Source organism: Ursus americanus, chromosome 24 (assembly GCF_024610735.1).
Source record: "Ursus americanus isolate L20-20 chromosome 24, mUrsAme1.1.p, whole genome shotgun sequence".
Lineage (NCBI taxonomy): Eukaryota > Metazoa > Chordata > Mammalia > Carnivora > Ursidae > Ursus > Ursus americanus.
Window position 1 is genome coordinate 14715383 of NC_142150.1, and position 27099 is coordinate 14742481.

At 43.6% G+C, this 27099-nt stretch overlaps 1 protein-coding gene across 5 annotated transcripts in view; it reads right to left on the minus strand.

Moving 5' to 3' along the window:
* The window catches only part of CCDC34 (coiled-coil domain containing 34), a 260224-nt gene that overhangs the window by 131545 nt on the left and 101580 nt on the right, over window positions 1-27099 (minus strand). For all 5 annotated transcript variants that reach the window (XR_015721549.1, XR_015721546.1, XR_015721547.1 and 2 more), the window contains exon 8: window positions 17625-17714. The gene's annotated coding sequence lies outside the window, so the exon portion shown is untranslated. The remainder of the gene's footprint in view (window positions 1-17624; window positions 17715-27099) is intronic.

Consider the following 27099-nt stretch of genomic DNA (forward strand, 5'->3'; position numbering starts at 1 on the left):
TTGACAGACAAATATGAATGTGGAAGTAACTCTGAAAACTATCAATTACCCTGACCTGAAAAAGACTTTCAACAAATAATGCAGCTTATCTGAAGAACCCAGAGAATAAACCTATCCCAAACCAGCTTCAGGCTGTGATTGAATTAATAAATTCAGTCAATTCAGTGAATTGATTAAAACTGATTAAGTTATTGATTAAATAAATTCATCTTCTTGGGACCACGATAAAAAGAAACTCACTGACTGCCCACTATTTGCAGACATTTTCTCATGTAATCCGTGCAACGCTATAACCTAGACGGTGCCATTTTTCACATAAGCTATGAAACTCAGATCAGATTAGAATAATTTACCCTGGCAGTCACACATCAAGTGATCAAGTCGGGATTCAAATCCGTATCTGCCTCCAAGCCCAGGATCTCTGCACTCCCATTCCCCAACACTAGCCATAAACATGGAAAGCTTACCTTCTGACAGCACAGTTACCATGGTCAGACCTCAGGTTTCCCTTCGGCAGCCATTCCACCCTCCTCCTTCCCCACTGAACTGTTGAAATCCTGGCCAGCTGGCAAGCATTGGGGTGTTTTCTCTTCTTAAACCCCTCCCCAACCCATGCACTCCCTACCTGGAAAGAGAGTAGAGTATAGCAGAGTCATACACCCATTCCAGAGCCAGGCAGGCTGCGTTCAAATCCTGGCTCCGCCACTTACCATCCGTGTGACCCTGAGCGAGGCGTTTAGCCTTCCTGCACTTCCAGTGTCCTCGTGCGTAAAATAGCAGCAGTAATAGTAACCTATCCCACACACTGTTGCGGAGCTCTTATAAGCACTGACACATGGTAAGGGCTCAGTAACTTCTAGGGACTGTTACTACAAGTCAACGTGACAACACTTCGATGAGGTCTTATTCAATTTCATTGCACAAACGAAGGAACCGAGGCAGGAAACAATTACTATCATGTCCACGGTCACATCCTCATCAGAGGCAAGGCTACGATGAGAAAGGAGGTCTCTCAGTTGCTCATCCAGGCCCTCTCCTGCTCACTGAACCGAGAGGCAGAAGAAGCAATTAAACCATTGATGCAAGGCGTAATCTCTCCCTGCAGTTCACCCTGTTACATGAACCACGGTGAAGTCACCACAAACATCCATTTATTTATAAACCTACAACGTTAACCTCTTCACTTAAAAGCCTCTTGGAAACTGGCTGGTTAAACACATTTCAGATTCTATCAGAGAAACAAGGTCACACTGACATCTTGTCTCCATATGCCTTTAAAACCTGTTCAGAGCCCCCTAATCCCTCAACAAGGGACGTTCCCCCACACTCCGTTCTTCTAAAGTTTCCACCGTTGGGTGTGGATATTCTCTGAAAGCTCTCTCTTTTGAAAAAATTCCCGTGCTTTGAGTCATGGCAAACTGAGGGAAGTGACTGCTGCCAGAGGTTTCAGCATTTACATAAACTCTTCATCGGCCCTCCAGTTCCTTACAGTGTGAGGTATCGATTACACTGCTGTCCAGGAGAGAGAGAGAGGAGAGAGAGAGAACGGGCTCTCTGAGTCCACTGTCTTGATTTAGAGAATGCAGACGGGCCTTGGAAAATGGGGCTCTGTGAGTGGTGGTTGAGCGTTAGAACAGGTTCCAGCTTCTCCCTTTCCAAGAGTTTAATCTTGCACCGTGTTCTTGTTTATCCATTTAGTACATATTTATTGGTTTCTTACTATGGAAACCATACTAAGTGCCAGAGATACGATAAGTAAAACAGATATGACCTCTGGTTTCATGGACCTTATGCTCGAGATGGGGTGACAGGCACTAAATGAAGAGTGGTATGAGACTGGGGGGGGGGGCATGTATGTGACTACATGTGGGTCAGGGAAGGCTTCCCCTGGTAAATGAGTTTCTCTCACCTGTGATCTGAAGGTTTGGGAGCAGAACCTCTAGACAGAGCAGGATAGATGAAGTGAAGAGAGAGCAGGAAAGATGAAGACAGGAGATGAAGCCTGTGAATTAAGTACATCTTTATTCTAGAGCAATGGGAAGCCACTGAGAGGCTGTAGCCACTGTACCCAAGGGCATCACCAACCCGGTTATTAGAAGATACTCTCCCTTGTATTATTTCTCTTTCATTTTATACCAACTGCGTTAATAGCTATCATTTTTCTAACCCTATACCTTCCATGCTATTTATGTTACATGTATTATCTCAGTTAACCCTCGCCTTAACCCTATAAGGAATGGGCTATCATTATGTGCATTTTACAGATAAGAAAAGTGAGGCTCCGAAATGGCAAAATCATTGCCCAAAGTCACACAGATGAGATGAGATTGGAATCTGGGTCTCTCTGACTCTAGGTCCAAGATTTTGGGGTTTTTTTTTAAAGATTTTACTTATTTGACAGACAGAGCACAAGTAGGGGGAGCAGCAGGTAGAAGGAGAAGCAGGCTCCTCACTGAGCCGGGAGCCTGATGCAGGACTTGATCCCAGGACCCTGGGATCATGACCTGCGCAGAAGGCAGACGCTTAACTGACTGAGCCACACAGGCGCCCCTCTAGGTCCAAGTTTTTAACAGCAGGGAATATTGCAACTTCCCTGCAGGCAGGAGCTGAGTCTGAGTCTGCTTGTTTGCTAGTGCCCGGCCCACGATTGGAGCTTATTCCAGGTGTGTGGATCAGCTCACTTCTCCCAGCTCCCCACTCCTCCCCCTCCCCGTCGGCCCCCACCTAATCACAGCGGACGCTTCTGTAATGCTAACTGCGCACCGGGGACACTTGATGTGTATTAGCTCATTTTCATTTTTATCACAGCCTATGAAGTAAGTACTATTATTTTCATCCTCTGCATTTCGAAGACAAGAAAAGTGAGTCACGGCAAGGTGAACAGCTTGGGCAGAGGACCCACAGTAATAAGTAGCCCAGGCAGGCTGGAGCGAACCAACTGTGACCACTAGACGCTCTTCTTCCTCCCACTCTCCAGCCATCGGGACCTCCTTGACGCTGCTTGGAAAACGTGCATTCTCCCACCCCCAGCCTTCACAGATGCTAATACCTCTTCCATACACTCTCTCAGTTCGCAGCCTGACTTCGTTCTTCCTCGGGCTCTGTCCTGCCTACCCCTCCAGAACTCTTGGTCAGGGTCCGCTGGCCCTGCTGTTCCTGCCCCTCATGGCCCTAAACTTCCTGGCACTCACCAAATAAACCGGGTAGTCAACTTCAGGTTCACCCCTCTGCCTCCCACGTGGGGCAGGGCCCACGCTGCTGAGTCCTGGCCACATCCACAATGCTTGGAACTTGGCAGAAGCTCTATCAAGATTATGAAATAAGCAGATAAATACCTAAATTAATGAGTGAATGCTGAATAATTCCTTTCTGGACCCCACTGTGCTTGGCACATAGCGGGCCTCGTTCAGAGCTGCTGAGTGAACAACTGAGTGTATAGCCTGATTCCAGAATTTATTTTTCCCTTTGGCTTCCTCCCCTCCTTTCTCCTTGTTTGTTTAAAAATCCCAAAGACAGATGACAGAAGTACAAAGATCAAGGATGAGGCAGTTGATTTACAGGAAGGATAAAGAAAAGTGAGAATCTGGAATTTCTCCTCCAGCTTCAATGTGAGAAAATATATATATATATATCTCCCAAGGTGTGTTCTAGAGAGCGCTGCTTTTGTCTGCCTGTTCGTCCCAAAGCAGCAGGCCCAGGGACTCCGCCCTAGCACTGGAGGCCCTGCAAGGAGTGAGGAAGCCGGCTGAGCGGATTGTTCCTGAGCTGCGGGGACAGTGGCTGTTCTGGGCACTTCAGGAAGTACTTGCTCTAAGAGGCCCTTCCGGCTATTGTTGTTCGGCCCAGCCTGCTGGGCTGGCACTGGGACAGGGTGCCCCTCCAGGCCAAAGGTCTGCCTAGGGCGCTGGGGGTGGGAAGGTGAAAGGCGGGGGTGAGTACTCGAGCAGGGAAGGGGTCTTGGGCTCAAGCTTCTCTTTTCTTCAGGAGCTGGGCGCCTCGACCTGTGTTTGCGTCTCCTCCGGCCGTGCACGCTCTGATTAGAGATAAGCCAGATGCTGTGGGTGATAGGGGGGCCGGGCCAGCGAGAACTAGCTGGTGCCCAGGAAGGAGCGCAGACTTGGGAGTAGAGGCTCCAGGCCTGAATGCTGGCTCCACCCCTCCCTGCTCCCCAGGACACTTCTGAATCTCCTCTTCCTCTTCCATAGAAGAGAAAGAATCACCAGCTTGAGAGGTCATGAGGATGAGCAGAGTAAGATTGATGAACCTGTCAGGTACACAATAGCAGTGGGAAAAGGCTGGTTTCCTTCCTTCTCTGAAGCAGCTGGACAAGGGCGGGTGGCGTGTGGCTGCGGCTGGGCAGCAGATGTCACGTCTCACTACATTCCTCCCCGTCGCAGGCTGCTGGCCTGGGCGCTGAGCCCGCTCCTGCCTGAGCTCTCCCGACAGCTGCCCTGCTTCTCTGCTTGGCCTTGCCCATGGCTCCTGTTGGAACCGAAAGCCTCTGCTCCGTTCCAGTCACAAAAAAAATTAAAATAAAATAAAATAAAATAAAATAAAATAAAATAAAATAAAATAAAATAAAATAAAATAAAATAAAATAAAATAAAATAAAATAACAGAAATGATGTAATATGTGGCTCTCATGGCCACCAGCCATGGAGAAAGTGGCCAAATTCATGCCAGGATTGCAAATCAATGCTCTCTTGTTCCCGTGAATCCTGGGTAACTCCCGTGCCACCACTCCATCCAGAGCAGCAGCTCTGCCGCCCCCTTATCTCATGACAAGGGCCACCAACCCAGCTGCTGAGGCACAAAACTGACGGGGGAAGGGGGGCAGGAAAGGGTTTCCAAGTACCTAATTCCTGCAACCTGACCCTTAACTATAATAACAGCGACATTGATTGAAGACCATGTGCCCGGCACTGTTCTAACCTCTTTATATTAACTCCTTTCATCTTCACCAAGAGATTTTGAGGTAGGTACAATTGATATCTCCATTTTACAAAAGAGGAAACTGACTATCAGGGGGAGCGACATCAGCACTATGGCAGCGTGAGACATTCCTCTGTTCTCTCCCCCTTTTTCATAGCAAGTTAAACATCCGCTCACAAAGATGTCTCACAGTGAGTTGTGGGAACCAGCAGAGAGTTCAGGGGCTGGCCCACGGCCACAGAATTGATGTGTTGCAGGTAAGATTTAAACCCATTTCTGCAGCTGCCAAGTCTAGTGTCTTTTGCTTTCCCACCAGGCCACAGATTCCCAAACCAAATGAAACTGGCAGCCTGGACCCTTTCAGAGCAACACCGCAGAACAGAATTTCTCCCAGCAAACCTAACTTGTAAAACCCCAAACTAAGTTTGATGAGCAAAGCAGGGGCCTGGGTGTTCTTCAAAGGGAGAGAAGGCAGGGAGTGTGATGCGGTCTGCCCTCTCTCTGCCCTGGGCGAGGAGTGGGATCCTGGACCCGCCACTGTCCCCCTCTGGTCTTCAGGACCCTCACCTACCCAAGGAGCAGATGAAATTCATTGGTCTTCAGACAAGTTCCCTCCCAACGCAGGCATTCCAGGATCCCATGAAACGGCTACCATGTATTGAACATTTCCATGGTGCCAGGTACTGGGCTGAGCATTTTATACGATCAGAAAATAATCGCAGCTCATTGCCGGGCTCTGCTGTCAGTACCTTCTCTGGTCTTAGCTCATTTAATCCTCAGAACAGTCCTGAGACAGGCAGGACAATCTGCCCCCCTCCCAGGACGCTGAGCCTCAGAACAGTGATACAAACTCACCCAGACACACGCAGCCCAGCAGTGACGTTGGTGGGATTTGAACTCAACCTGTCTGCCTCCAAAACCCATATTTCTCCTCACCAGACTACGTAAGAGCGCCTCCTGCACCTCAGGCAGGGACAGGTGACAGGAACAGCACTATTGTTTTTTGCTTATCCCACTGCCCGTCCATCTGCAGTTGCTGTTTTTCCATTGCCATCATCAATCACGGAGTGACTTAAACGGGTCAGGGAGAGGGTCCTGCAGCTGCCCATGTGTGGCTACGGCAGTCTGCTGCCCACAGTCCTTCCTGTTGGCTCCGTAGGGACATCTGCGGAAAGCCAGTTCTTTGAAAATAAACTGATCCAGTTGGGGGAGGGGTCCCTCTTATTTATTTAGTCACAGCCCCAAGGCTAAACTGGTGGCACGGCAGCCCCGAGTATTTTCTCTGAGCTGGAAAGCCAACTCCAAGCACGGGTGAACAGGTTGGGAAACCTGAGAACAGCACAGACGCCGGGGAAAATTCCACGTGCGGTTGCCTGCGGTGGAAGGGCTGTGTGGGCCAGCATTGCTTCTCCCCGGGATAACTTGCAGGCTGCCCCCTGCTCTCCCCCACCAAACTAAGTAAGCAGAGAGACTCTAGGAAGTAGTCCAGGCCTGAGGGAGCTGGCTTCTCCAGGAAGAGGGAGGGGAGGGTGCAGAGGCCCAGGGGCCGTTTGTCTCAGGGCAGCAGGTCATGCTGAAGTCACTGACCTGCTCGCTGGGGGCAGATATCTCTGGCTTGGGCACAAATCCCACTAATCCCCTGGGTTGTACTGCCCCAGCTGCCTGCGGACAGGAGCCAAGATGGGGTTCCTCCCAGTCAGAGGAAAAGTATCTGGCATGACTTCATCAGGAGGGCCGCTGAGGTGCTGGTCTTGGAGGAGCCATCAGAAGCCAACAGAGTTTGAACTGAAGAAACTTCCAATAAGAATGCCTTCCTGTGAGGGGCGCCCTGGTGGCTCAGTCGACTCTTGATTTCAGTTCAGGTCATGAGCTGGGGTCTTGAGATCAAGCCCAGCCTGGAGCCCTGCATCAGACCTCTGCACTCAGAGGGATGTCTGCTTGAAATTCTCTCCCTTTCCGTCCCCCCTGGCTTGTATGTGCACGGACACACCCTCTTTCTCTTAAAAAGAAAAAAAAAAAGAATGTCTTCCTGTGACGTCACTTACCACCACCTAGTTCACCACGTTGTACTAACTGTGTTTTGCTCCCTGAAAACATTTTCTAACATTTAGAGCTGTCTTTATTGTGTCACAGTTGAAACTGAAAACAAGCAAGCAGTCATCTCTGGAACAAAACCACTTTAGCAAACAGTGTGGACAGGGCAAGAATTCCATTTCTTGCCCAGGGGAGGACAAGTCTTGACCCCAGACTGTGTGTTTTGGCTGCGCTGGTCACCAAGTCCTTGCTCCACAGCACGACAACGTACCTAGACAGCACTTGGTCCGTGGCCGTTGGCCTTCAGTCACACTCGTGTAGTTTCATTCCTGGGCCCCAGAGAGAGAGAGCAGGCTTTGGAGTCACAAGGGTCTGATTTCAAATTCCAGCTCCACCATTTTATTTCTTCATGATCCTGAACAAGTCACCTAGGCTTCCTGGCCTTGGTTTTCCCGTCTGTGAAGTGGGGCTGGTGCTATCTACCGTGAAAAATCATCATAAGGCTGAAAAGAGATAATGTCTGTAGAAAGCATCTGGCACGTGGAAGGTTCTCTATAAATTTAATTCTTTCCCCCTTACTTCTCACACCAGGCAAAGGAAAGACAATTAATAAAATATTTTAAAAGAAAAGAAAAAAGGAAGGAAGGAAAGAAAGAAAGAAAGAGGAAGAAAAGCCTTGCAGCCTAAGCCACACTCCGTTCAAGGTTGACTGTGATCGCACCTTCATTTCCTAATCTCACTGCCTGTGCCCTACACCCCCACACTCTGGTTCCTGTGCTAAGAAAATGTCTGAAAGTCTTCTCCTCCCCTATGCCTATGAGGACAGCTCGTAGGTGATGCAAGGAGAAGGCTTGGGGGTCTAACACTGTCAAGTCCCTCCAAATGCTTTCAGCCACATGTGCACGCCCTCGCCCCATCAGATGTCTGCGTGACTGAGGTTCTGCGGTGATGCCACCACCCCCGGAGGCCAGAGCAAATCTACCAACGTCCCTCTGGGGAGGACCATTTCTCATCCTTTCAGAAAGAATCCCATGTATTTCTTCCCAACCCCACCCCCATCTTGAGAAAAGCTTTATCACCACAAAGAACGGTGTTCTTTTAGCAAAACTGATTAAGATTTCAGGATCTGAGGTGAAGCAGCCTCGGTTTGAATCCCGGCTCTGTCCCTCACCTGTGTGACCTTGGCCAGGTAACTTAACCACACCAGACAGAGTCCTGCCATCTATGGGATGAGGACAGTATACTGCATACCTCACAGGGCGACCAGGAAGACTCATTAAGATCATTTATTTAAAATATTTAGCACAGTACTTGGAACACAGTAAATGCACAGTAGACACTTGTGTTTTTATGACCTGGCCATTAAAAATTTATAGACCATCTGCATTCCTAAAATTCCAGTTTTGCAACTCTAACCAAAAAAAAGTGGGGAAGGGAGGACAGGATAATAATATTTAGAAAGGAAAATTTTCTAAGAATTTTTTAAGGAAAAGTGAAGCATGTAGATTGGACAGGCTTAGGCACTATACGTAGCTTGTCACTCAACTCTTGTGATACTTTTTGGAGTAAACTGGAGGGGTAAGTAGAGGAATAGTTTGGAACAGACTATCTGAGTCTGAACTCTGACTTGGCCACTTAGCTGTGTGACCTGAGGTGAGTGGCTTAACCTCTCTGGGCCAATTTCTCTATCCAGTAAAATGAGAATAATGATACCTATAAGGTAGTCATGAGGACTAAATGAGTTAATATATGCAAAGCAGTAAGAAGAGTGTTAAGCACATAGTAACCTTTTACTCTTGACTGCTGTAACCTTTTACAGAGCCTGCAAGAGAGGTTCCAGAAGGTTAATTAATTCACCCGAGCTCACATGCTGGAGCAAAATTCAAATCCAAGTCAAACTGATTCCAGAGCTAGTAGAATGCTTATCCCACTACTCTTTATCATATACCTAGTACAAAAACAGGGCTTTCTCTGGGCAGAAAAGATAGGGCCAAAAAAGGGGAGGCTCCGTATTAGGGAGAGTGATGGTTCATCTTCTAGCAGAAGTAACGAAGACAGAAAAAGCAATGGTTTGGAGAGAGGGGGTCAATTATATAATGACATCAGAAGCTAACTCTGCAAATAAAAAAACAGTCTTTTAGGCTGCATTGCCGCCTGTGAGTACAGCCGGCATTCCAACCAGTTTGAAAAAGCCCTTGTGGGAGAGTTCCAGACACTGTTTAAATTCTGATGTGGGGAGGGGAGCCCTGGTGGCTGTGTGTTTCTGCAGAGCTGGTTTTCTTGTGCACAGACCCTTCCCTGGGTCCAGCCCTCAGGGAGACATCATTCCAAAGCACTGAACCAAATATGCTATAACCCCTCTGCTAGGCCCAATGCCCACAGTTCTCAGAACATGAAATCCTGCTGCATGGGGCCCAGCTGGGAGGGATGGGCAGGGTGGGGCATTCAGAGAGACTCTGGGCGACTGTTGTTGGCTGTGGGATTAGCAGTGATTAATTTTTCTTTTTAGCGTTTGCTTGAGCAGTGAGCATATATACAGGCTTTGGTGATTAGAAAAGAAATGGTTGCAACAAAACAGTTAAAAAACCACATGTGGTCATCTCTGGGTTGTGGGATTACTGGTGATTTGTGTTTCTGCTTCTTTAATTTGTGTGTTTTCTGTTTTACTTCATTTTCTGCTTTGAACGTGTAATACTTTAGGATTTAAAGAAAAAAAGAATAAACGTTATTAAAACTCAAACAAGAATGATTTCACGTGAGTGTGAGCTCCAACCACCTAGGCCTCCCTGGCTCCTGTCACAACATGTTGAAGGTGGAATTAGGTAACGTCCTCCCTCAGCGAAGGAAAACACCTGCCAAGACAGGATGGCCACTCTCCTAGGGTCTGGGGCCCAGAGAGCTCACTCCACCAACACCACCATACTGAGCTGTGAGAGCCTCTTTTTTTTTTTTTTTTTTTAAACATTGTTGCTGTTCAATTGACTTGTCTGATTATTTTTTTTCCAAATGGAAAAAAAAATGTGTTTCCACCTGATCAAAATTCATGTTTTGTCCATTAGCTCCATTCTTTAAACTAGGAAGGAAATGTTCAAGTTCCCTAGAAAAACCTTTGAGGGTTGTTGATTCAAATGCAAATACATATGAGCTCCTCAGGGATACAATTTCTGTCAGGAAAGAACAGGATGGGCCAAAGTCAATGCTTTGGGAGGGGGGGTTGTGTTTCTTCTCTGAAAAGAAAAAAAAAAAGAGGGGAAGGGAAGGGGAGAGAGAAAGAGAAAGAGAGATGGAAAGAAGGGAAGAAAGAAAGGGAGGAAAGAAAGAAGGGAGGGAGGACTGAGGAAGGAAGGAAAGAGAGAGGAAGGGAGAGAGAAAGAGAACACAAAGAGAGAATGTATCGGGAGGAAGAGGGAAGGAGTGAGTTTAGAAACAAGGAGATCAGTGTTGACAATTAGAACGCAATGGGAATATCTAGAACAAAAGGGGCCTAAACAATGATTCTTTCCACCCTTGTCATTTTCCAGATGAGAAAGCTAGACCCAGAGAATTCAGTAATTTGCCCATTTCAAACACTTACATGATGATAGAAGCAAGATTACAAGCCAGATTTTCCTAATTCCAGAGCTGGCCCACTTTCAGTTCAACTCTGTGCACTCTGCCTTCAGGTGCAGGGAGGTACATGTGACCTACCCAGCCTATTACAAAGGCCTTGACATTTAAAGGATTAAACATTTGGATGATGCCTTGGGAGTATTCCTTCAAAGACGGTTCTCTCAAAAGAGGTGGATCAAAGAAGACTGGTGGAAAGAGGGGTCTGTATCCGTTAGGGTGCTTTCAACTGCCAGCAACAGAAAATCTGACTCAAAGTGGTTTAAGCAATAAAGGGGATTTTGTTGAAAGCGCCACAGTATGGCGACCTTCAGGGGAGGCTCGTTCCTGGCAGCTAAATTAAATCACCAAAGAGCCAAGTTTTGCTTCATCTTCTTGTTCTGCCTTTGGCAGCACCATCTTCCTCCTATAGCCCACTCTCTCTGAGGCCCCAATTCAGGAACTCTCAGGCCAGGTCCTTTCCCTTCCTTGCCTCAGACCTCGGACCTCTCAAGTCCCTGATCTGTCAATTGATGGGGCTGGTCACTGAATGAGCTCAGACTGCCCTAGCACCTCTAACTGATTTTCTCAAAAGGTGGGCCATGGACCATTTGCATTAGAACTGTTGCTTAGACTGTTTGTTAAACCAACCCCAAGGTTCCTACACCCTAGCCCAATGCCCCTAAACCATAATCTCTGAGAAACACAGGGATCTGTGGTGTCAACAAGCTTGCCCAGGATGTCCTGGTGCCCACTGAAGTTTGATAGATATTTGTTCCCAAGAGAGCCTAGAACAGGGAGTAAACTACGGCTGCTGAGCCAAATTCTGCCAGAGAGTTAAGAATGGTTTTTACATTTTTAAATTTTTTTAAGTTTTTGCCTTTAAAACAAACAAAAAACAAAAAAAACAAAAACAAAAAACAAAACAACAACAACAAAAAAAAACCACCAACAAACTCATGCAAAGAAGAATATGAAACAGACCTTCCATGGCTCCCCAAGTCTGACATATTTACTACCTGGCTCATTACAGAAAAACTTTGCCAACCCCTGGCCTAGAATAATGAGGTCATTGGATGGTGGAGAGAAAGGCAGGGGGTGGATCTGAACAGTTTATAGGGCTGATGAGGCCAAGAATTCCTGGGAGCAGGAGTTTGCAATGTTCCATCAGCTCCATGGAGAATCAAGCAAGTCAAAAATAAAATGTACTTGAGTTCTGGAATTCAGTTTAAGAAATATCTTTTCCAGGAGGCCTCCTGGAGTCTCTAGTTGGGCCACCCAGTGTCTAATAACTGACCTAAGGGCCAGGGAGGGGGGGCACGGTAAAGCCCAGGAAGATAATGTCAGTATGCAAACTCTTTCTCTGACGGCCACCACTCAGCGGTCTCCCAAAACATGGGGAATATTTTGAGGTTAGCTTGTGTAACTCCTTTCTATGCCTTATTCCCAGCCACTGCACAAACACTAATCAGCTAAGGATAGGGTACTCGAAGAGCCACCCCAGGTCAGGGAAGTAATTTCCCAAGGACTTGACAAGGAAAAGAGCCTAGTGCTTCTCAGACAATGGGCAAGCGATGCTCTACGTTAGGAGCAAGAGCGGACAAACTTATGGCTTTGGGAGTCCGACACACCCAAGGTCAAGTCCTGGCCCTGAATTTACTTGCTCTATGATTTTAGACCTGCACTGCCTGAGATAGTAGCCACTGGCCCCATCTGGCTATTTATATTTGAATTCATTAAAAGTAAATAAAATATAAAATTCAGTTCCTTGGTGACAGTAGTCACACTAGTAGTCACTAGTCAACTCACTAACGACATGGCTTGTGGCTGCTGTATCAGACTGTGCAGATGCGGAACATTACCACCCTCACAGAAAGTCCATCGGACAATGCTGCTGTAGACAAGCTTTTTTGGGGGGGAGGGGTTTATTTACATTCCAGCTAGTTAACATGCAGTGTACTATTAGTGTCAGGTATACAATTTAGTGATTTAACACTACATAGACTAGCAGGTGCTCAGCACAAGTGCACTCCTTAATCCCCATCACGTATTTCACCCAATCCCCCACCCAGCTCCCTTCTGGGAACCATCAGTTTGTCCTCTATAAGAGTCTGTTTCTTGGTCTGCCTCTCTCTTTTTTTCCCCTATAATCATTTGTTTTGTTTCTTAAATTCCACAATGTAGGCAAGCTTTTGACAATCATTTTGAATCCATCCTCTGGCTTTCTTTCCACCACCCAATGGCCTCATTATTTTCAGTTCTATTGCCTTGGGGGAGAGATGGTTATCAAACTCCAACCTCAGCTTCCATGTGCTCATTTATAAAACAGGTATAATAGTATATCTACCTGTCAGGGTTGTGGTGAAGATTACAGGAGACAGAACAGGTACAGTGACTAGCACAATACCTGCCACAGAAAAAGTGCTCAACGAAGAGCTCCCACTGTTACTGTGCACAAGATGTCATGCTCCGCTACTGCTAATACTCTCCCAGCGTCCTCTAAGCCAGTGGTTCTCCAACTCTAGAGTTCCTGATTCAGGAGTTTTGGGAGCCTGGTAATGTGCATTCTAACAAGTTCCTAAGTCTTGCTGCTGCAGCTCTGGGAACCACATGCTGAGAACTGTTGCTCTAGAAAGTTCTTTAGCTATTGCTGCCTCTTTTTGTTAGGGAGCTGTTACTTCTTTCTGAATATTGTCCTTTCCTGAACATACCTTGCTAAGTTACACACCTGCCTGCAAACATGCTATTTCCCTCTACCCCTGAGAAAACTTTATCTGCATTTTCCAACCCCAATTCAGACTCTGATAAACCTGGTCAATGGCTCCCCTTCCAGATCTCCAGCCCCAAGTCTGTCACTCATTCCTCTGTGCTGCCTCTTACATTTTACTTATTGTTTGTTTGCTGTGACATAACAATTATTTGTTTCCCTGTCCGTGTTTCCTAAAGTGTAAGGAAATGTTCCACTGCTGGTCCCTGAGACAAATTGTTGTGGTACATCAATAATTTCATTTGGTACACAGAGAAACAAGCAATATTAAACCACAAAATAAGACAGTTATTGTTTTCAGTTCTTTCCAAACTCCCATTACATCAGGGAGAAAGCCTCAGTCTGGGGCTGATGTGTCTTCGCCCCCTTGCTAATAATCCTCCAGCTCAGAGCCCGAGTCAGGTAACTCCATCACCATACCATCGTCATCATCGTCATCAAACAATGGTGGCTTAAATCCATGTAGTGCTTTCTGTGTGCCTGCCAGTGTTCTAAGGCTTTACATATGCTTACGCAAATTAATTCAGTGAATCCTTGCAACCCTATGAAGTAGATAGGATCATGATTTTCAGTTTAGAGACAAAGAAACTGAGGCACAGAGAAGTTATGTGACTTCATCACAGTCATATAGCCGGGAAGTGGGAGAACCAAGATTCCAACCTAAGCAGAGTACCCAGTGTAGGCTCTTAACCACAGTAATCCTGGGGTAGAGTTTCACAAAGTTGTTGTTTTCTTGCCCTTGTCTTCTATCTTGGGCAAGTATATTCATTTTCTATTTAACTGGTGATAAAAGCCTCTTTTCGACCTGAAGTAAAGTAGTATACTAGGGCGCTAGTGGTAAGCCGGTTCTCAGATGGGGCAGCTACAACGAGGCCTGCACCTGACCGACGCTTGGAGTAACAAGTCTAAGCAGACTGTGAGCTTCTTGGGGGCAGGATCCTGTTAGTGTCAGTCAGGGTCCAGCCAGAGAACAGATGGCACATGCAAGGACTTCACTGGCAAGAGCATGATGAAGGAGGGCTCAGGGATGTGTGCGAGCAGGACAAGAGAATGGCAGAAGGCAGTGATGTGCCGGGGACTAGCCATGGAGGGAGGCTGTTAGCACCCTGGAAGGCACAAGAGCAGAAAATGGTCTTACCAGATTATGGAGAGCGATCTCCAGCTGCAATGGTGGAAGAGGAGTCACCAGACAGAAACTGTGGCCAAAGGAGAACCAGCTAAGAGTAGGGAGGGGCGACCTATTTCTCCTCTAACTGTCTAATCTCTGTCCTGCCAGCCCCTGCTGTAGATGGAATCCAACGGGAGGCCAGAGGGCGAGAGACCGGGGATGATGGCAATAAAGGCGGCCTCCCAGGTGCAGAGCAAGGCAGAGGAAAGCAGGGATGAGTATGAGGCAGCCCAGAGAATAACCCGCACAGCAGCTGGCACACAGTGGTACACAGGGCACCATACACAGCGTGTGTGTCTAGGATAGGCACAAGACACGTTTGTTGCCTTAAACTGAACTGATGAATGGAGAAATTGGTTTCAAGCAAAAAAAAAAAAAAAATGTTGTACACTAAAAGCAACTGGCCCTGGACCTCGAGGTTTCTACTTCCAGCTTATCCGGACACATGAATCATTAGAATTCACTGACCTCTTGGGGCTTGAGTCACACATGTGAGGAGCTGGATTACTGGTGCACAGAGTGTTTCAAGGTGTAATTACATCCTCCACCTCGTCAGGGTGTCTAGACTAGATTGCGAGAGCTGGGGGAAAAAAGACTACAGCTTTCTGTGGCCCTCGAACAAGTGGGAATTCCGGGCAAGGCCTTTCCCCAGAGTACACAGGAGTAAATCCCAGAAGCAGCAGCAGCCTTGGCCTGAAGGATGAATATAAAAAGGGAAAAGAGGTACTCATGTACAAGTCTCAATAGGAAAGAGTCCTTGGTGTGCCTGGGTGGCTCAGTTGTTTAAGCGTCTGACTCTTAATTTTGGCTCAGGTCATGATCTCAGGGTCATGAGATCAAGCACTACATTGGGTTCCCAGATGGGTGCGGAGCCCGCTTAGGATTCTCTCTCTGCCCCCCGCCCCTGCACCACATATGCACACACACACACACACACACACACACACACACACACACACACACTCTCTCTCTCTCTCTCTGTCAAAAAAAAAATAGTAATAATAATAATAATAAAAGGAAAGAGAGTCTAGTTGAGCACTGGCAGTAGAAATATGAAGGGATTCTGCTGGTCCTCTCTAGGAAAAGTTTAAATGACCTATTATTGGTAATAATAATAATATTTTGCATTTATCACACATATTTTATGTACTGGACATTGTGCTAAGCATCTTTGCTTAGACTTTAATTCCTTTAAGCTCCACAACCACCTTATGAGGTAACATTAACCTTGTTTTTAAAAGAGCAAAATGTAGGGGTGCCTCCATGGCTCAGTTGGTTAAGCATCTGACCTCTGCTCAGGTCAGGATCTCGGGGTCCTGGAATCAAGTCTCACATCGAGCTCCCCACTCATTAAGGAGTCTGCTTGTCCTTCTCCCTCTCCCACTGCCCCTCCCCCTGCTCATGCTCTCAAATAAATAAATAAAATCTTTTAAAAAAAGAGCAAAATGATGCTTAGTAAGGCAAAGAAAACATGGTTTTAACTACAAGTGATTGAACATGTACTATGTACCTGCCACTGTCCCGTACATATATCAGGGCTGTGTATCACAGCGGCTGTCAAAGTGAGGTTCATGGAACTCTGGATCCCAGAGCTTGACAGGGGACCCACAAGGTCAAAACAATATTCATAATAACACCAAGACATTATTTTTTTCTTCCAATGTATTTACACATTGGTGCAAAAGAAAAGGTGCAAAAAGCTGCCACCAAACTATGCTAGAGGTCATTGCATTCTCCAATGTCACCCACATTGGAAAAAAAATGCCATTTCACTTAAGCATGTCTTTGATGAAGCAGAATAATTATTAATTTTATTAAATCTCAACCCCTGAGAACATGTCTTTTTAAGACTCTGCATAAGGGGCACCTGAGTGGCTCAGTCAGTTAAGCAACTGACTCTTGATTTTGGCTCAGGTTGTGATCTCAGGGTCATGAGACAGAGCCCTGCATCAGGTTCCACGCTGGGCTTGGGGTCTGCTTGAAATTCTCTCTCCCCCGCTCCCTTTGCCCTTCCCCCCCTCACCCGCACACTCTCTCTCAAAAAAAAAAAAAAAGAAAAAAAGAAAAAAAGACTCTACATGGGGAAATGGGAAGATCGAATAATGTATTTCTACACGTCTAAGTATCCTGGTTGTCTCAAGGAAAGGCACCTGCTCAGTTGTTGGAACTGCAATCCAAACTAAACTTTTCTCACAGATTACCATTTGTACTTGAAAAAACAAATGGAAAACTGTGGGCATTCAGACTTGAGTAATGGGCAGACATGTTCTCAAAAATTAAGTAAATAAGCCTGTTATATAAAGGAAAACAACTGACAGTATTTGTTGCCAATGGTAACATTTGTGCTTTCACATGGAAATTAGGATTCTGGAAAATATCTATGCCATCATTAACTTGCCAGCTTCCCAATACCTAAAGACTTTCCTGATGAGATCTGTGGCATTAATGAAAGTGATATTTTGATGTTATATAAAGAAATGTGTTAACACCTGGGTGATCTGCATAATTCAGTGAATCAATATTTTCCAAATGCCCAATACGTCATGTTGCAAAATTACACACAGGCAAAACACTGATTTAAGTGCAAAATAGCCAATGGACTTTAAGGTAACATAGTTAATTTCATTGACATGGTTTCAGATTCTACATTACAACCAACTTTTAAGAAACTGGCAGTCAAATTTTGATTTAGTATCAAAAAAGTCTATTAAAGTACCTTTCCCTTTTACAATCACATATCTGCAAGAGGCTAAATTCTTTTTATACTGCAAGCAAAACAACATATGGCAACACATCGAATGCAGAACTGGTTATGAGAATCTGTCTTCCATTAAGTCACACATTAAAGAGATTTGCAAAATGTCACTTTCCCCACTGAAATTTTTTTGGAAAATATAATTATCACAAAAAATGTTAATTATGTAACTTTTAATCAGTTCATTATTGTTATTTTAAAATAAATTGGTAGATAAATGATTTTTCAATTTCTCAGTTGTAATTTCTAATACAATAAATATTAGTAGATACAACCCATACTTAAAAATAAAAAGTTTCTTTGGGGCCCTCCATAGTTTTTAAGAGTGTAAAGGGGTCCTGAAGCCAAAGTGTTTGAGAATTACCATTGTATAAGAATCTTACCAGTGCAACGAGATCCCAAAGGTAAGAGCTTCTAAGGAGCCTAGAAAAATGTATGAGACCCAGGTAGAAAAACAGTTGTTGGCTGCAAGTCTACAAAAGAAAACAATAAATGTAAAAATTAATAAATGTTTAATTAAATGTCTACGAAATGTACCAACATGCCAGCTTCATTCACTGTTAAATCTAGCATTCATAAGGATTTCATTCCATCAAATACAACTTATAGGTTCAGTTTTCTCACTTCACAAATTCCCTTATTCATAGTATACGCAGTAATTGTTGGGAACTCATAGCCAATCATAAATTAAATGAGTATCATGGAGCCAAATAATTTCTAAAGCACAAATATAAAAACCCTACAAGATTCTTAAAACAAAAAAGTATATTTAATGTGGGATATGGCTGCAGCTGGTATATTTGATATGTTGTGTGATGGGGACTCCAAAAGTCAGAGCATGTAGGACTCATGAAGGTCCTGCTTTAAACACAGCATCACATTGCCTATAAATTATAGCCCTCCTGAAACATTTCAGTGATAGAAGATATCTTCACCAGGTAAAGGAGATGTCTTCACCAGGTGAAATACCTCCCCCTGACCTTTGGCAGGAATGGGAGAGAGAGACACATAATGAAAATACAATAAACCAGTCAGCAGAGGAGCAAAATCACAGGGAAAAGAGAGACCACGTGCTCTGTTGTTTGGGCCTGAGCAATGGCACAGCTGACCAGGCCTCTGAATTCTGGGTGGAGGTTAACACTGCCCTCACACCCAGACTTTCATCATCAGGTATGAGCACGGCGGGGCTGATGATTTAGAAGAGCTCTGGGACATCTCAACAGAAAGGGACAAAGTCTGAAAGAAAAGGCTGGGGGCACTTTCTAAAGGGTAGCCAGCTTGAGGCAAGAAGTCACCCAATGATGGTCCCCACTTCTGTTCTACAAGACCCTTGTCCCCTCACTGGCACTTCAGAATTACATTCTCTTGTCAAGGAGCAATGTCCAGGGTCACCTGGATGGCTCAGTCAGTTAAGCATCCAACTTTTAATCTCAGTTCAGGTCTTGATCTCAGGGTCATGAGTTCAAGCCCCATCTACTAAAAAAAAAAAAAAAAAAAAATGCAGAGATGTCTCTTGACTTCAGTCCCTTAAAAAGTGTCTGCCTTACCTTTCTGCCATGCTCAGCTCCACCGACTGGAGCAAGGCAGGGTTGGCCCTTCATCCAACTTTGCGATAGCATGACTGAGACAATATGGTTGTCTCTTAACAGGGATCTCCAGTGATCGGATTTCCTGTAGTATTGCAAGTAACTTATTTTCTTCCTCATTTGATTTTTTATAGTGTCTGCTATAATATATTACTTTAATTTTTTTTTAATTTTAAGGGATATGGGTAAAGTAACTGCTTATAATAGGTCTTTGATAAAAAGTAATCACTATTATTTGGGAATTAATCAGAGTGCCCTAACATTTCCTGCATTGAAATCAGGAGCTCTCTACTGTCAAGAGAGGACAGATTGACTTCCATTTTTTGGAGCTGCCTTGTTTAATAAAAAAGTAAAATAAGAATAGATAAATGGAAAAACAGGATTATAAAACATATATTTGAAATGTTTCACTTAACAAATCAATGTTTTAAACACACATACACATGCAAAACCACAATACAATAAAATCATGCAATTGATGATACATTTCAAGATTTATGAAAAACAAATAATGCATGGAGCACACATCACGTAGGCAATGTGGCCTGGGAAGGAGACCAAGCTGTCAAGCTCTCCATGTACAAAGTCTTCTTTCAGTCATGTCAGTAAAGCTCTGCAACTCAATCATATCATTTAGAGATAAAAACAAGTCTAAAATTGGGTTTCATTGCCAAATTGCCTTCCTTGGGCACCTCCTCCCTTTACCAACACCACTAGATTCTGATTGCCATCAGCCTTTATTCCTTGTGTTGATATCGGCATGTCTCGATGCAAATGTCTGAACTTCCCAGCCAGAGGGAAAGAGTCATATACTCTGCTGCGAGTTTCTGTGCTTTTTAAATATCAAGTTTTTTTAAGTGCTAACAGAAATACACTTTCCACTATAAATGCATATTTTTTTACCTTCCAACTTACACACAAGCCTACTCTATCAAATTAAAAGAGGAAACCTCAAATCAATTTTTTTTTTGCCTTCTGTCCAACCCTTTTGGGCAAGGATATCACCCCTTCCTCCCTCTCCTCTCCGTGGAAGGCTAGCAAGGATCTCTTGGCAGCTGTTCCTTTCATCCCTCAGGGGGCAGACACCTCCTTGCGTTGTTACTACAGTTGATCCAGTTGTGACTAAGCCATCAAATGCACTTTCTCTGAACATTCAACTGCTTGCTGATCACTGAAAATCAAGAGGTTTGGATGATGGTTTCTGGCGTGAATCTTCTCCCATCTGGTTCTAGTTCAGGACTGGCCTTTGATGGCCCTCAGTCTCACACCACGGCTCTAAGTGGGTGTGGAGACTGCTTGGCTCTCTTGCAGGTTGAGTGCATCCAAGGATAGCTGTTTGTTTTTCTAAGCAAGAATGAGGAGGGATTTTTTGGATCATGTATATGTAAGCTTATCACAAATTTCTTCATAACAGGTGTGTCTTATTTGACATAAAGGAAGATCTGTTATCAAACACAAAGGCCTTTTTCATTACGACTTTAAGGGAACAACAGTACTTTTAAAGATAGAAGCAACTGTGTCTTCATATATCCGTTGAGGATATTACCGAAAGATCCATCCCATCCTTGCCACTTCCTCATTCCACTCCCTTTAATTGAAGCCATTACTTCTTGTCTAGAAAACAACAGCTCCGTGGTTGGTCTCCCTGCCTCCTCTCTTGCCCATTGCCATCTTTCTTCTCTTTGCTGTAAGCACAACATTTTTGAAATACAAATATGAGCCTAACCACCCTCCTTGCTCAAATACCTGCAATAGCTCCCCACTGCTTATAGGAGAAAACATATATTCCTTAGCAAGCATACAAGTTTGTCTATAACAGAGGAAGATAAAACAATAGAAACTTTTAAAAATAATTTTTTAAATAATTCTTTTTTTTTTCTCTGCAAAGAAGTTGAGCCACACCAGGCATAAGTGTTATGTAATTTTGGTCCATGGTGATAAGTTTAAAATTCTGACTCTACATTTTCACTCCAAGTGGCTGGAAGGACCTCAGTGCTGCTTGCCACCCTTGCCTCCTTACCTAGCTCAGTATATATCTCATAGAACTCAGTTCCCATGCTGTCTCCTCCAAGAATCTTTTCCTGGTAGTGAGTCTGTGTTAGATGTCCATCCTCTGGGCTCTCGGTCACCTCTGGTCCCTCAGTGACAGCAGTAACCACACTGTTACCTGCCTGACACTGCTGCTTCCCAGACTCCTCCATTAGACCAAGACTTCCTTGAGGAAAGTGAATGTCTTACACCTCCTTGAGTAAGTACATAAAATAAATGTGTTTTATCTACCTAGGACCTCCTCTTCCCTGTTCTTGGAAATGGAAGCTACTACCCCCCTTTTCAAGGAACTGTCCCTTCTCTACTCCTTATGGTTCAGGCAAGGTTGTTAAACCAGAGGGCTCTACCACTCTCCTAGGGAGGGCTCATGACCCAAGATGGGCCCATCAAATTCTTTTACACAGGAACTGACAGGGTTCAAAATGAAGAAAGGGCAACTGGAACCATTTCATCTACTGGCAGCTCTGTGGGGAGCTACAAGTGACCCAGTTCCTGGATTCTATTTTTCTCAAGGCTTTTGTACCAGTGAGCTTTTGCTGTATAAAAAATAATCTCCAAAACTAGTAGCAAAAAATAATATCCAATTTATTTATCTCAAAATTCTGGAGGTCAGCCATTTGCACTCAGCTAAGCTGGGCCTCTCTCCTGGTCTTGGAAGGATTCATACATCACCTGCAATCAGCCATTGGTAAACTGGAAGCTGGCTGGTCTAAGGTAACCTCAGGTGGAATTAGCTCTGTCCTACATGATGTCTCATCTCACACTGAATTTATTCACATGCAGCTACGCAGAATTCCAGGACAGGAAGTGGAAGCATGCAAGACTTGCTGAGGCCTAGGCTCAGATGGGGCACACCATCACTTTCACTGCATTCCATTGGCCAAAGCAAGCCACAGGATCAAATTCAAGAGGGTGGGAACTAAGACCTACTCCTTGGTGGGAGGAGCTGCAAAGTCACATTGCGAAGGGTGTGGATACAGAGAGGGGTATAAAAATGTGGTCATATGTGCAAACTACCACAACTTTGTTATTCAGTTCCCTGTTAATCGTCCTATATATCCTTTTTTAAATAAAGTTAGTCTAAGTCGGCTTCTGTTGTTTGTGTTTAAAAAAAAAATGTAACTTATACCTGCTTGGAAATGAATGAGAGGATGTGTTATAATGGGTCAAACTTCATCCAGGGGAGAGTGAAGAAGGGGGTATAGAAAAGTGACAGACCATCATAGAGCTAAAGGAGTTGCAGAGTATACTATACACTGGTTGCCTGTGAGCACCCCAGAGATTAGGATACCACTTTCCTTTCCACCTTCCTAACTCACCCTGTAGTCACTCTTTTAAGAGTTAGAGATGGAACAATAAGTCATTCACTGGGAACTGCTCTCTTGTCACTATCTAAATTGAATTAGCTGAGTGTTTGTTAGGTGACTATCTGCAGGTGTGTATTGATATAGTTATACTCTGGATTGGCTTAAATATCGGACATAATTTTTTAAGGAAAAGAGATTTCAAATACAAGAAGAGTCTTAAGGCTGATAGGAGTCTTAGATATGGACCAGTGTTCTCTAATCTAAGTCCTTCCCATCTCCACTCCACTCCTTTCCAATAAAATCTCCATTTCTTTTTTTTTTTCTTTTTTTTTTTAGGAGGGGCAGAGGGCAAGGGAGAGAGAGAATCTTAAGCAGGCTCTATGCCTAGCATAGAGCCCAACTCGGGACTCGAACTCACAATCCTGAGATCATGACCTGAGCCAAAATCAAGAGTTGGACACTTAACCAACTGAGCCACCCAGGCAACCCAAAATTTCCATTTCTTTAGGTGCTGATTAGAAGGACATCAGGAAAAAAGCAAGTTACAGAATTAAACAACATCAAAGCATGAATGACTAATGTCTCATATGCATCAACTTAAAGGATAATATATAACAGTAGAGAAAAGATTTCTTAACTCAGAATATCTTTTGAAAGTGAAATCCCAGGAAATATAAAGGAGATATTTTTAGGCACTACAGGCAGTTTTGTTTTGTTTTGTTGGTTTTTGTTGTGGTGGTAGTGGTGATGATATAAATAATGAAAAATAAGTGTCTGGGCTTAGAGATGACAGTGGACTTTTGTGATGTTTAGAATTTTCTCTTCTTTGCCAGATGGACATAACAGATACATACAGAACATTCCATCCAAAAACAACAGAATACACATTCTTTTCAAGTGCACATGGAACATTCTCCAGGACAGATCACATGGTAGGCCACAGAACAAGTCTCAATAAATTTAAGAAGATTGAAAACATATCATGCAAATTTCTGACCACAAAGGTATGAAACTAGAAATTAATAACAAGGAAAAAAACTGGAAAAAATGCAAACATGTGGAGGTTAAACAACATGCTAGAATTCTTCTCTTCTTTGAAAGACATGGTTACCTTGGCCTTCAGAATGTTCTAGAAGCTAATAATTACTGAAGTTTATAATAAAGAAAAACTGAGGAAAATGGAAAGTTCCTCAAAGTTTTTGCAGCCTTAAACCCAATATTTAGGGTTTAAACAGCACCCTCAGATTAAATGAGTGCTCCTTTGGTTCCATCAGGACTTCTCACCATCTGTAAACCACAAAACTGTCACTCATATTGCTAAGATTTACATCTTTGTGGTTGAGACAAGGAGGAGCCATATCTGCTCTCACCATGTCTCAGGCTCGGGACACGTGCCAGGGCAGCCAGACAGGATCTCTAAGGCTGAGTGAGATGGTGTGATGTTCTCTGTGTGGGAGGCCTCCCGGGGAGGCAGAGTGGTGACCTCACTGGGAAAATGAAAACAATTCAATAAAAAACACTTATCTTGGAATGATCTGCCTGAACTTGAGACCAGTGGAGGGATTGTATTTCCAACACCCTTTCAAAGAGAAAAGCCATTTTCCATTAATCCTGTATAGGGAAGAAATCCTATAGTACCTCTTCTTGACTGAGAGATGATGATTCGGGCAAAAAAGAGCTCATGTCTAGCTCTACATAAAGACACAGTAAGAGGATCACCCTTACCCTTAAAAACCAGTTATAAAGTTTTCCTTCGAAAACTAGAGCAGAGATGTGCTCCTTGGAAATTCAGCTTTGGGGAGGACTCAGCCACACAAGTAACCTCAACTTTTGGCCTCTAATATTTTCCTCCCCTATAGGATTTCTCTCATGACACTTCCATTGCCACCTACAGAGACTCAGTGTGTCCCTGTGTTTGAGGCTTAAATGCAGACAAAGGAACAAAGATATGGACACTTTGAGAGGACCTCTGCCTAAAACGCAGAAACACAATAGGAAGATTAATCAAGAAAATGTTAAAACAATCTAGAAGCAACATCAGGCTGAGAGCGGCCTTCTGATTCCTCCATGTTTGCCCTGTTCTGTTCCGAGCCCTGTTGCTTGCCTCTAAGGCTTTCTTGGAAATTCTTAGTCCTGTGGCCCTTGGGTGTGTATCACTCAGGAAATTGGGAGTATCAGCTCTTGTGATAAGCAGTTTGGTGGAGATTTAATATTCTACCACCATTAGTACAACTTATCACCTCTTCAAGTGATATTTATAGAAAATTAACCCAGCCAAACACATTATAGTGGGCAACATCGGAGAGCAATTTCCTCTTTGTTTGACTTATAGCAGGTTTAGACCCATGGCCTTGGTCTATTTAGAAAAGGGCTCTGGCTAGAAGCATCCAAGCGAAATTGTAGTTTGGCAAAAAAGCCTGAGAATCCTTGATCCCATAGAGCCCTAATCCCATAAATATCTCAGCTTCTGAAGCTACAGGCACTTCGGCTAACAATTTAACTAAGAGGTTTTGGGTTTTGTTTTGTTTTTCCCCCCAATTAAAAAAGACACCCAAAGTCTGTGTGTTTCAGAACTATCTCTGAATATGAAAAATCTTAGGAGTCCCCTAGTTCCCTCTTTGTTTCAAGAGCTAGAAAGTTAAATTTGCCAGCGTCTCTTAGAAGTTGTATAAGATTTTCAGGTATAAATTTCCAAGCCGAACTTTACTCCTGGATTCATTCTATCCTTACTTTTCTCTCTTAAATTTACCTCATTAACAATTTTTGCACTTTTCCCAACTATGTAGCTTTGTTAGATACCTCAAATTCATTTTTCAACAACTAAGTATCAGAAAAATTATCTAAGACTTGCAAAGGAATTGCTGGATGTTCTGCCAGTGCAGTGCCCCTCTTGACAATATATTGTCTGGGCTATTTTACAGCTCTGCTGGGGCAGAGGTTACCTTGTACATTTGTGTCTGGTTGAGATGGAAATAATTTCCTTCCCAAGGAACACATAATCTCAGAATTTATGGTTTATGGCCCTGTTAAAAAATAACCAGTATTATATGTAATTAATATGTTTAATCTAATATCAGATACTTAGACCCTAAAATACTCTTTGGAGGAACCTGGGTGGCTCAGTTGGTTAAGTAGCCAACTTGATTTCAGCTCATATCATGATCTCAGAGTCCTGGATTCAAGTCCTGCAATGGGCTCCATGCTCAATGGGGAGTCTGCTTGAGGATTCTAGTAGTATCGTTTCCCCTGCTTACACGCACTTTCTCTCTCTAAATAAATAAATCTTTAAAAAATAAAAAATAAAATGCTCTTTGGACTGGTTTAAATATTTTAGTTTTCTTCAGTGATTAATGAGTTAAATATAATCTTTGATACATCTTATATTTGTATAAAATTTTTTAAAAACTCCTGAAAAGTATGCCTTAACAGTAAGTAGAAAAGACAAATGGACAACACTACATATTTGTCAAAATCTTAGAACTTTTCAAAACAAAGAGTGAACTTAATATGTGCAAATTAAAAATAAATCACTTAGGCGGTCAGGGGAAATCCCAGATGAGATGCAGAATGTGACAAAAGAATCTAACTAGGCTGGAAATGCATGAAACAAACATCAGTGAAAGGGATGGAGAAAAGGTGCTGACCTAAGTAACTCTGGAAATGAGTAGTCTGTAACACCGAGGGAAAAGGTAATTGTACATAATGCTATACTCTAGTTGATAAAACTGTTTCCTCTAAGGATATAGGTTAACAAATCTCCAATCACTATACATGTATACTGGAATTCACAATTAAGTAAATGAATGCCAGATGGTAGGATCCAGGTTTCTTACTGTTGGAGAAAGAGTTTATAAATAAGCAGAGAGGAAACAGCATTAGAATTAAAGATATCAGTATGAATTCATGTCTGGCTTAATATAGATACAGATAGTTAAATACAGAAATACTATTAGAAACATGGATTACTATGCACATATATTTCCTTGTTCAGTCAGCTAAAAGGGCACAGAAACAGCACTCCAGTAGCAAGGAGCACACCGAACACCAAGATCTTGGTTTCTAATATCACTAGAGGAATAAAAGGAATCAGTGCTTCTTGGAGAAATGGCTGATTTTAGAACTGGGGCAAGAATTATGTAAAATAAACCTGAAGCACCTTGCAGTGCTCCCCAAAATGAATAAATAAAACAAAATGAGGGGCGCCTGGGTGGCTCAGTCGGTTAAGCATCCGACTCTTGGTTTCGGCTCAGGTCATGATATGAGGGTCATGAGATTGAGCTCCGCGCCAGGCTCCACACTCAGCTGGAAGTGTGTTTGAGATTCTTTCCTTCTCTTTCTCCGTCGACCCTTCCCCCACTCATTCTCTCTCTCAAATAAATAAATCTTTAAAAAAAATAAAATAAAATGATAGAGCTATGTCAAATTTTGGGATACGGGAGCCAAATGACAGAGCTCCCAAACATCAAAGTTGGAATGATTTGAGCAAAAAAATAAGTAAAGTGATATTGGATTATAAGTCAAAGTATAAAATAAATATCAAGTCCATACTAATATACATAAATGATTAAACAAATAAATGGGAGAGAAAAGACAAATTTTCCGTGCAGAAAAATTCCAAATAATGTATGTAGACTCCACCCTCAAGGATGGGTGGAGAATAACTCCCCACTCTTTAAAGATGGACTGTCCATAATGACTTTCTTATGAAGAGTCAGTGTGGATGGGGGCAGTAACTTTACAGTGTAGAAACCCGACAAACACTACCTCAGCCAAGGTATCAAAGTCAACATCAACAGTCATAAATTATGTGATAGTACTCACCCTTTATATGATACAGTAAGAATGGCACTTTACCTCTATAGTCCTTGCCCAAAAAGCCATAATCCCAGTCTAATTATGAGGGAAAAAATGTCAAA